Consider the following 10,209-nt stretch of genomic DNA (forward strand, 5'->3'; position numbering starts at 1 on the left):
AACAAAATTTATCAAAAAACATTAATAAAAAATACCCAAATAATGGCCCTGTAATTACTATGGGGGGTCATTCTCTAGCTAGTTTTATAACAAGGGAGAGATCAACGAAGATGTCAGAAATATGATCAAGGTGAGATGCACGAAGTGGAGGCCAGGTGTATCCAACATGTTATGTAATAAGAGAATATTAAATAGGCTAAAAGAAAGATTTATAGGTCGATAATATTATCTATGAGCAAAGTTCTGAAAAATTAGGATGCGATTTATACAAACAGATATGTATAATGCAGTCATAAATATTGAGATGGATGAATAGAAAAAAAAATAGAACAAAAATCATTAGAAAAGAGTAAATTCATAAAAATGTAGGAATATCCCAGATTGAGAGAATGTAGACTAATTAGGCCATGTTTGATGATTAAGTACTTGTTAAAATAAGTACTTGGTAAAAGAAGTACTTGTTCAAATCACTTATTATGTTTTTAAGTACTTATTGGGGTGGGAATGTTTGGTAAGCTATTTTCCCCATAAGTGTTTATATTTATACAAATGACAATTTTAATCGTCATTTATATATATATATATATGACCCCACTTCATGACAAGTAAGAGTCCACATGGACCCCACTTCATGGTCAGCACTATTTCTACCATCAATGGCCCGGTATTAAGCTCGGTACACCGGCAGCCGGCCGATACACCGGCCATCGACGTCGTGTTGGCAGAGAGATAGATACAAGGAGATAGAGGGAGAGAAAAATAAGAGAATGAGAGTGGGGGTATTTTAGATATTACAAGAAAATATTAGGGACTAGTTTGTTCGGTACACCGGCAGCCGGCCGATACATCGGCCGTCGACGTCGTGTTGGCGGAGAGATAGAGACAAGGAGATAGAGGGAGAGAAAAATAAGAGAATGAGAGTGAGGGTATTTTAGATATTACAAGAAAATATTAAGGACTAGTTCATCCCATTTTTTTAGAGAAGTACTTCTTTAAAAACAAGTAATTATTACCCTCTTTTTTACGAAACACCTATAAGTACTTGAAAATTACTTAATGTGTAATTCCATATCTTAAAATAAATACTTCTTTTAAATATTCTCAAATAGGGCCTAAAATGATTTGGTCATGCATATAGAAGATAATGCATGATATTGATAAATTGTCTATTGTGAATTTGTGAGCTGAAGCATTGCAGAGTATAAAATAGCTGAGAGCAGGCGATAATATAATAATGGACATGAAATTGAACATAGTAGTTAGAAAACCAATTTAGATTTCATTACTTAATTGATTCTACAGTTAAGGTTCTATATTTGATTCATTCGAAAAACTGGTGAGAAGGAAAAAAAAATCCGACCTGCCGGATTCGAACCAGCGACCTAAGGATGACCAAGGGGGTAGGTCCCACTACAGTCCTCCGCTCTACCAACTGAGCTAAGGTCGGGATGTGGCTGCTGGGATTCGAGCCCAGGTCTCCACGGCCACAACGTGGAATTCTCACTACTAAACTACAGCCACAAGTTGATACTTTGTTATTACTAATTATATTAGTCCTAAATATCATAAATTCCATCACCCTTTGATGAGCATTATTGTGTTGGTGAATCGGATGGGACTTTATATGAAGTTGGGACACTCGGCATTCCTGAATATGGAAACCCCAACTTTGAATGAAAAATAAAATTCTTTGGATCCGTTCAGATCGCATGAATAATCCAAATTTTGTGGTTAGGTCCAAATTTGAATAATCCATATTTAAACCCGAATTGAATATCTAGTGGATTTCAATTGATTTCGGAATATAATGGGTATTTTATATTTATGTATATATGAATATATATATATATATATATATATATATATATATATATATATATGATGCTGCCAAATTTGGAGTTGAGGACAATGGAGTAATTTTCGAGGTCCAAGGGCTACGGGTTTCACCTGCTAAGAATGAAAAGACATCAAAGGCCTTGAGAGTGTTCCTAGAGGTAATGACTACGATGATCAAATTAGTCGAGAGTTCAAAGGAAACAAAGATCACCACTAGAGTGTAAGTGATAGCTTAAGTATGCATGTGTTCCTCTAGCTGTAGTGTCATTTTTATAGTACAAGTAGCCGAGGTGGGGAGTAATGCACGATGTGTAACCGTTCTATATATCGTGGTCACGTAGGGGGAATTAGAGATGCATCCGCCGCCCACAACCCCATATTAGTGGTTAAGGAGTAAATGTGCTCAGGATGTGTGCCCACATTGAGTGCTCCACAATCACTAAGGGCAAAATTACCCGATTGCCCTTAGGAAACTATCCTTTGTCGAGAATGCCCTTGGTTGATGCCACATGTCAAGATCTGGTAGGCTAACCAAATATACCTACATCAATATCCATATTTGATCCAATTATAAATGGATCAAATTCAGATCGCTCTTAATGAGATTGAATTTTAATTGAATTTGAATTTGAATAATCGGATATTGTATGCATCCTAAGGAATAGGGTTGTAGAATCGGAATGGAATGGCGTTCTCCCATTTGAGGGAATCGCCACCCTCTCCGTTTCTTATAAATGAGAATCCATTCAGCTAATTTTTAATTCTTGTTTATACCAATTGTAATTGGGAGGAATAGATCACTCTGATTTTGATTGTGAACCAAACGAACTCTTTATTTATTCCATTGAACTGGGAAAGGTTACGTGGACGTTCCAGGAAAATAAATTCCCCTACATGAATCAATACCATATCACATTGGTCGGGTCTCCTCTCTCACACTCCGTATGTATGTCGGATCAGCTCCACAGTAAAGATCTAATACAGTAATACGAATATTGAGTTTTTGGGTGGGTTCTATTGAATCGGGAAAGGTTACATGATGGACGTTTTTTGGGTGGGTCAATTTTGAAATGGTGATGAAGTTCTTTGTTTTTTTTCCCCTTTTTGTTGCTCTGTTAAAATTGGTGACACAAGGAAAAATGGAAAAAAAATGGTGACACAAGGAAAAATGAAAAAAAAAATGGTGACACAAGGAAAAATGAAAAAAAATCGGTGGCACAAGGAAAAATGAAAAAACTGGTGACACAAGGAAAAATGAAAAAAAAAAATGGTGACACAAGGAAAATGAAAAAAAAATGGTGACACAAGGAAAATGAAAAAAAAATCGGTGGCACAAGGAAAAATGAAAAACAAATGGTGACACAAAGAAAATGAAAAAAAAAATGGTGACAAGGAAAATGAAAAAAAAATCGGTGGCACAAGGAAAAATGGTGACACAAGGAAAAATGAAAAACAAATGGTGACACAAAGAAAATGAAAAAAAAAATGGTGACACAAGGAAAATGAAAAAAAAAACGGTAACACAAGGAAAAAGGAAAAAAAAATTGGTGACACAAGGAAAAATGAAAAAAAAAATGGTGATACAAGGAAAATGAAAAAAAAAAAGAAAATTGGTGACACGAGGAAAAATGAAAATTAAAATCCGACCTGCCGGATTCGAACCAGCGACCTAAGGATGGCCAAGGCCCAACGGGTAGGTACCACTACAGTCCTCCGCTCTACCAACTGAGCTAAGGTCGGAATGTGGCTGCTGGGAAACTACAACCACAGGTAGAACTTCATTCTTCTTATAACAATATAATCACTAAATCCCATCCCAACCACCCTGCGCACTGTTCTGATAGATTCTACTTAGAATTCCTGAAGATTGAAGGCCCCACTTGGAATAAACAATTCTTTAAATAAAAGGTTACATGGATGTTCAGTTGGATATAGCAAGAATCTAAGGTGACGTTTGATAAATCTGAAACCTAAAGTTTGAAAAGTTAAAAAAGATATTAAAAGTGTCTGAAATCTGAAAAGAGGGATAGATATTTTTCTACGTTTTAGAGGTTTCTGAATCCATAAGTTTGTTTGTGTTTGATCAACCCTTCACCATTTGAAATTCATTGATTTTACTATTTTACCCCTAAAACATACTATTTGGAAATGTTGAATTCAATTTGTATTATCTCATAAAAAATAATTTTCAACCTCAAAATAATACAAATAAAAAATAAAAAATTAAAAATTAAAAATTACTAATTATTAAATGAAACGATTAAAATTAAAAATAATTAATGATTATAAAAATATTAAAATAATTAATAATTAATAATTTACACAAATAAAAATTAAAATAATTTTTAAAAATGAATGAAATAATTAAAAATTACTAGTTAATAAAAATAATTAATAATTAATTATTAGTAAAAATAATTAATAAATAATACTAATAATAATAATAGTAATAGTAATAATAATAATAATAGTAATAATAATAATAATAATAATTATTATTATTATTATTATTATTATTATTATTATTATTATTACTACTACTACTCACCGAACTGCCGCTACAAGTTGCAGCGGCGGTGGCGAGAAGATAGGAGAGAGAGAGAAGGAACTACCTTGCAGCGGTGGTGTTGGGAAGACAAGGGGGAGAGAGCGAGAGAGAGAAGGAATCATCGCCATTGCAAGTTGCAATGGCGATGACGAGAAGGCAGGGGAGAGAGAGAGAAAGAGAGAAAGGACAAAAACATGTAATATTAAATTTTTTAGGGCATATATGTCTTTTATATACCTCTGATTTACGTCTGAACCATTAAGCAGCTGGTCTATCTCTTAGAAATTAAGATCTGAAATCCAATTTCTGATCTCTAATAAGAGGGCATACCAAACACTTGGTGGCGTATGAAAAGCAACTTTTTTCAGATTTAGACATCTGAAAAGTGCAATCAAACGCCACCTACGGTGGTGTTTAATAAATATGAAATCTGAAATATGAAAAATTAAAAAGATATTAAAAGTGTCTGAAGTCTAAAAAGAGCTATGATACTTTTCTACTTTTTAGAGGTTTTGAATAGATAAGGTTGTTTGTGTTGGATCAACCCTTCAGCATATAAAGTTCCTTGATTTTACTATTTTACCCTCAAAATAGACTATTTGATAATTTTGAGTTCAATTTGCACTATTTCATATAAAATAATTTATGAAATTCAAAATAATATGAATAATAAATAATACAATTAAAATTATCAAAAATAATTGATGACTAATAAAAAATATTAAAGTAATTAATACTTAATAAAATTAAAATAGTTAATAATTAAAAAATAATACAAAATGTCTTAATTTGATCTTGCAAGAAGATACAACACAAATTATAGAAACCCAGATGCTGTTATACTAAGATTATGATTGATTAAAAGAAAAAATATTTTCTTTTCCTTAATTTTACAAGACTAATGATGTAATGGATTGAGTTGGTCCATAACCACACTATTGGATGGGGACATGGGAAAAGAAGAGGAGGAGTCAAGACTAAGATTCAATAAACAAAGCATGGATGTTTTCTCAACAGTTAAGAGATTCAATAAACAAACAAGGCATTGTACAAAACAAAGCAAGAAGGGGAAAAAACAAAGCATGGATGTTTTCTCATCAATTAAGAGATTCAATAAACAAATCAAATAATCTACAGTTCGTATATGATTATTAACAAACTTAAAAGATTCAATAGTTAAACATAAACAAACCAAACAAATCAAACAACTATAAATAGGAAAGATACCTTCGCTAGGCGTTTGGCATGACTATAATCCCTGAAAAAATGAAGATTTATGGTGAGAAATCCAACGTTTGACAAAAAAGAAGAAGCAAAAATGAGAGAAAAGAGAGTCTTGTGGCTATACCTGGAGCAATCTTCACGAGCGAAGATTTCTTTCGCGTCTGAAATAAAAATGGGCTAGGATTGGTTTGGGGGTAATCAAGAGCATCAACGTGTCATTTCGAAAATGCTGGGGGTAGTTTTGACTTTTTACTATCTCTAAAACGCATCTGAGCACGTTAAGAGCTCGGCCGCGCACTTTGCGTTTTAGATCTGAAAATGAAATTCATATCATTTTTCAGATGCATCATCAAACAGGTCTGGTGTTTGAAAAACAAGTTTATCAGACACCAGACGTCTGAAAAGTGTTATCAAATGCGCCCTTAATTACCATATCACATGGTTGAATTTCCTCTCTCACTCTCTCTAGCACCATAAACAAATTAATTTGTAACCGCAAGATTGAGTTTTAGGTGGGCCTATTTTAAAATGGTGTTGAAGTTCTTTGTTTTTTTCTTGTTTTGTTTTGCTTTGTCAAGAAGAAATTATGAAATTTATTCTTTAATTTATTATTTTTGTATTTTTTATACAAAATAATATGTAACAGTGAAAACTTACTTACCAATCTTAAATATGATTAATTAAGCAAATGGAAGTGGCCTTGAACCAACCCTATTCAATATGTTATTGGGTAGGGTCTGATCCCAAATTGTTAGAATCGGTTCCCAATGCTTTTATAAAAACCTTTAAATAAGCATATTATTGACTCACCAATATGATACATATCGATACATAGTGAAATTTTGATCTTAGTTTCTCAAAAACAACTTAGTCGATGCAATGCAACTCAATCAATCACCGCATAAGCACTCCCAAACGGGGTTTAATTTTGACTAAAGACGGCCTATAAGGGTCCAAGTTGGGCTTGGCTTGATTTGGGGCCTATAGCTTTTATGTGTACAGTATAATATTTTAATCTCATATAATACATATTTTATAATATAAAAATATTATCAATGTTCAAACTTCAAAATATGGATACACCTCGATACACTAAAGGGGTGTGTTGGTATTTTGAACATAGCTTTGGGGAATAAGGTTATTCAACAATTAAAACTAATGTTGAAAAATACTTAAAATAAGCATATCGGTGACCCGGCTGATATCTTCCGATACATAATCAAATATATATATATATATATATATGCAATGTGAATTTATAAGGAGATTGAGAAGAACGTTACTCATATAATTAGAGTCCGATGGGCAATTGGAGGATAGGTAAACATGTTGGGTGACAATTGACAAGAGAATATTATTTAGGCAAAAAGAAAAGTTTTATAAAACAGTTTTAAGGTGAATTATATTGTATTGAGCAGAGTGCTGAAAAATTAAGACCCAACTCATACAAAGCAAATATTAGATTTCACATAAATGATAAAATGAGGAAATCTAGGCGAAAATAGTTTGAGCAAATCTTATATCTCTTCGGTGATGGGATCTCGTGGCATTATTTTTCGAGTCTGAAATTCATTCCTCCAAAACTGTAGATTTTTATTTGGAGGATTATGCATGATGTTCTTCATGTTAAAAGAAGACTAAAAGTGGTGCTGAAACATATAACCATCTTACTCTTTTTGTGATAATGAAGAAGAATCTCCTGAACACTTATTTCTCAAATGCCCTTTTCCTAAGCTAGTTTGGTTCGGTGCAGACATTATTATCCGTTCTAGTTTAAGCTCAGAAAGGAGTTTGGCAGATTGGATCACAACCTGGATAAAGCTCTTTAAATCAAGGTGCATCGCTGATGTTGATTTATTAAAAATCGTTTCTCTTCTTTAGCATATTTGGCTTGCAAGGAATGCGCTGATTTTCAATGACAGGCCATGGGCTCCTCATTTCATTGCTCGTCGTGCCACTAGTTTCGCTCATCATAGATTTTTTATCTTTTCTAATTATCATGATAACTTGATGGATCATGCAAGCAAACAGATTGGTGCAGGTAGTGCAATGGACAAAGCCCCCCAATGGCATTTTAAAAATCAACTTTGATGGTGCTAATTCCTCTCAGAAGTCCAGGGTGGGTTTTGTTGTGAGAGACCACACTAGTTCATTTTTGCACGAGTTATTCCTATCAATCTGTCACCTCCAGTTGTTTCTGAAGCCATTGCTCTTTTGGAAAGTATCAAATTTGTCATTTTCATGGGTTTCTCTCATACCATCTTTTAAGGTGATAATGAGTCAATTATCAAGCTCTTGTTAGAGGAAAACTAACATCCTCCTTAGAGTATTCTTACTCTCTTATCTAGTTGTAGGAGTCTCCTCAATCACCTTGATGGTTCCTCAGTTACTTTTACTCCAAGATCTAGTAACCAGGTAGTTCACCACATGACTAAATTTGCTCTTCTTGTCACTTTATTCAAACCTGGTCCTCTACTCTTGAGTTTATTTCTTCTGTATTGATCAAGGGTGTAACTGAGATTTAAAGTTGAATGAAGTTGCCTAAGGGCTTTCAAAAAAAAAAATTGAAGGAGTGTAAAAGAGCTAAGGACAAGCTACAAAGGCTTGGCTTGAAGTAGTTATAAATGATAAGGGCCCATGACATAACAATGGATATGGCATTGATGAACAAAGTAGAACAACGGGATAGGGTTTAACTGGCTGAGCCCGTATAGTTGCAACAATGCTTTGTTGAGTTGAGTGAAGTTTTGAAGATGAATTTTTTTGTCTAACCCATCTGCAAATGGTGTAGATGGGAATTGAGTTGGCTATGTGGATTGAACTCATTCGAATTCACAATCAATCAATTTAAATTTTGTTACTTTATTGATTGATTTGGTTCTACCTTTAGGTTATGTTTGGTTTGAAGGAAAAAGGTAAGAAAAGGAAGGGAAGGGAAGGTATATAGGTTTTCCTACCTTCACTTCCTTTCCCTACTTTTTCCTACCTTCCCTTCCTTTCCCTTCCTTTCCCTACTATTTTTGAAGGAAAAATCTGTGTTACCTTTATCAATCAAAAGCTCCATACGTTTTTCAAAAAAAAAAAAAAACCATGAATCTTCATATATGCCTCCTGATTGGTTACCATTATTGAATCCTCTAGAATTACATCACTAAATTTCATTTGAATCAGATAAATCTGATTTTATTGTATAGAAAAATACTGCAAGGTGAGTATCTTAAATTGGTGAATGAAGTAGTACTTGGAGAGGGGTTTCTTGGTCATTTTATCATAATGTAAAGTGCCTTTTCAATATTCGATTATCTTTTTCTTTATTTTTTTGGACGCCATTCAATATTGGGTGTCACTTTAAAAACCTTCACTCTACCCATATATTGCTTTAAAAAATTGGGACAAGGAAAAATATATATTAGATAAAAAAAAAATGGAAAAATAAAGATCCGACCTGCCGGATTCGAACCAGCGACCTAAGGATGGCCAAGGGGTAGGTCCCACTACAGTCCTCCGCTCTACCAACTGAGCTAAGGTCGGAATGTGGCTGCTGGGATTCGAGCCCAGGTCTCCACGGCCACAACGTGGAATTCTCACCACTAAACTACAGCCACAAGTTATATAGCATTATAACTATATTAATACCAAAGAAGAACATAAATCCCTTCCCAACCATCTAAACTGATGCGCACTGTTTTGACCAGGAGATCGAATAAAACTTTATATAAGGTGGGATGGCAGAGCAGGTTCTAACTTCTAACTAAGTAGATTCCCCAGCATCAATCGGTACCATATCACATTGGTCGAGTCTCCACTCTCTCTCTCTCTCTCTCTCTATCTGTATATCGTACCAGACTTCAAATAAACTTCTAATACCAAGATCGAGTTTTGGATGGGCCAATTTTGAAAGGTGATCAATTACTACTATCTTTGATTTTTCTTTGGCTTTGTCAATAAGAAACTATGGAACTTATTCTTTAATCTATTATGTTTGTGTTTTTTACACGGAACAATCCATAACAATGAACTATACCATCTATCAAACCTATGTTTTATTAGCAGTATTTGATACCCAGTCTCCACCCAAGTTTGTATTCTGTCTTGCACGTGTATGGCATTATATTAACTGTTCATGAACGTTTTACAAGATTATAAAATTATACCTGATAATCTCTGTGGTGCTTTGGCCTTTTTGATAAGGAGAAGTCTGAAGACTCTGAATTAATTTGTCTGAAATCTGTGCCTCTCAGTCTCAGGACACAGTTGTTGTCCTTGTTCATGAACTTCTAAAACTATTATTAGGCATGATACAGAACAGAACTCTGTAAAACCGAGTCTATGTATTAAATATACTCAATCCCTTGGAAATAAGTGGGCAACTGGGCTACGGTCAATTATTCCATTTCAACTTTCCACAGTCTCATCTGCACGTGATTACTCTTTCCCCTTAATCTCTGAAAAATGGGTACAAAGGAAACGCCAAGGGTGGCGTTTTGCATCTGCAGAATTTTGATCCTTGATAATCTACATTGGAGTAAAAACTTTGCATAACAGATTGGGATTCGGGTACAGGCTCTCACTTTCTTTCCCCAAGCCATGAATAAGGTAGG

The 10,209-nt window shown here is 34.0% G+C and overlaps 5 non-coding genes across 5 annotated transcripts; all 5 read right to left on the bottom strand.

Annotated features, from left to right (window-relative positions):
• Positions 1-1,354: 1,354 nt before the first annotated feature.
• On the bottom strand, positions 1,355-1,447 carry TRNAY-GUA (transfer RNA tyrosine (anticodon GUA)). Its single transcript has 2 exons — positions 1,411-1,447; positions 1,355-1,390 (listed from the first exon to the last, which is right to left on the bottom strand). It is a non-coding gene; the product is annotated as a tRNA-Tyr (tRNA).
• Positions 1,448-1,449: 2 nt separating this feature from the next.
• On the bottom strand, positions 1,450-1,521 carry TRNAH-GUG (transfer RNA histidin (anticodon GUG)). Its single transcript has one exon. It is a non-coding gene; the product is annotated as a tRNA-His (tRNA).
• A 1,956-nt stretch (positions 1,522-3,477) lies between these two features.
• Positions 3,478-3,576, bottom strand: TRNAY-GUA (transfer RNA tyrosine (anticodon GUA)). The gene is made up of 2 exons: positions 3,540-3,576; positions 3,478-3,513 (listed from the first exon to the last, which is right to left on the bottom strand). It is a non-coding gene; the product is annotated as a tRNA-Tyr (tRNA).
• Positions 3,577-9,047: 5,471 nt separating this feature from the next.
• TRNAY-GUA (transfer RNA tyrosine (anticodon GUA)) lies at positions 9,048-9,139 on the bottom strand. Its single transcript is given in 2 exon segments — positions 9,048-9,083; positions 9,103-9,139. It is a non-coding gene; the product is annotated as a tRNA-Tyr (tRNA).
• Positions 9,140-9,141: 2 nt separating this feature from the next.
• Positions 9,142-9,213, bottom strand: TRNAH-GUG (transfer RNA histidin (anticodon GUG)). Its single transcript has one exon. It is a non-coding gene; the product is annotated as a tRNA-His (tRNA).
• Positions 9,214-10,209: the final 996 nt, after the last annotated feature.

This window comes from Nelumbo nucifera, chromosome 5 (assembly GCF_055504915.1).
Source record: "Nelumbo nucifera cultivar China Antique chromosome 5, China Antique-T2T, whole genome shotgun sequence".
Lineage (NCBI taxonomy): Eukaryota > Viridiplantae > Streptophyta > Magnoliopsida > Proteales > Nelumbonaceae > Nelumbo > Nelumbo nucifera.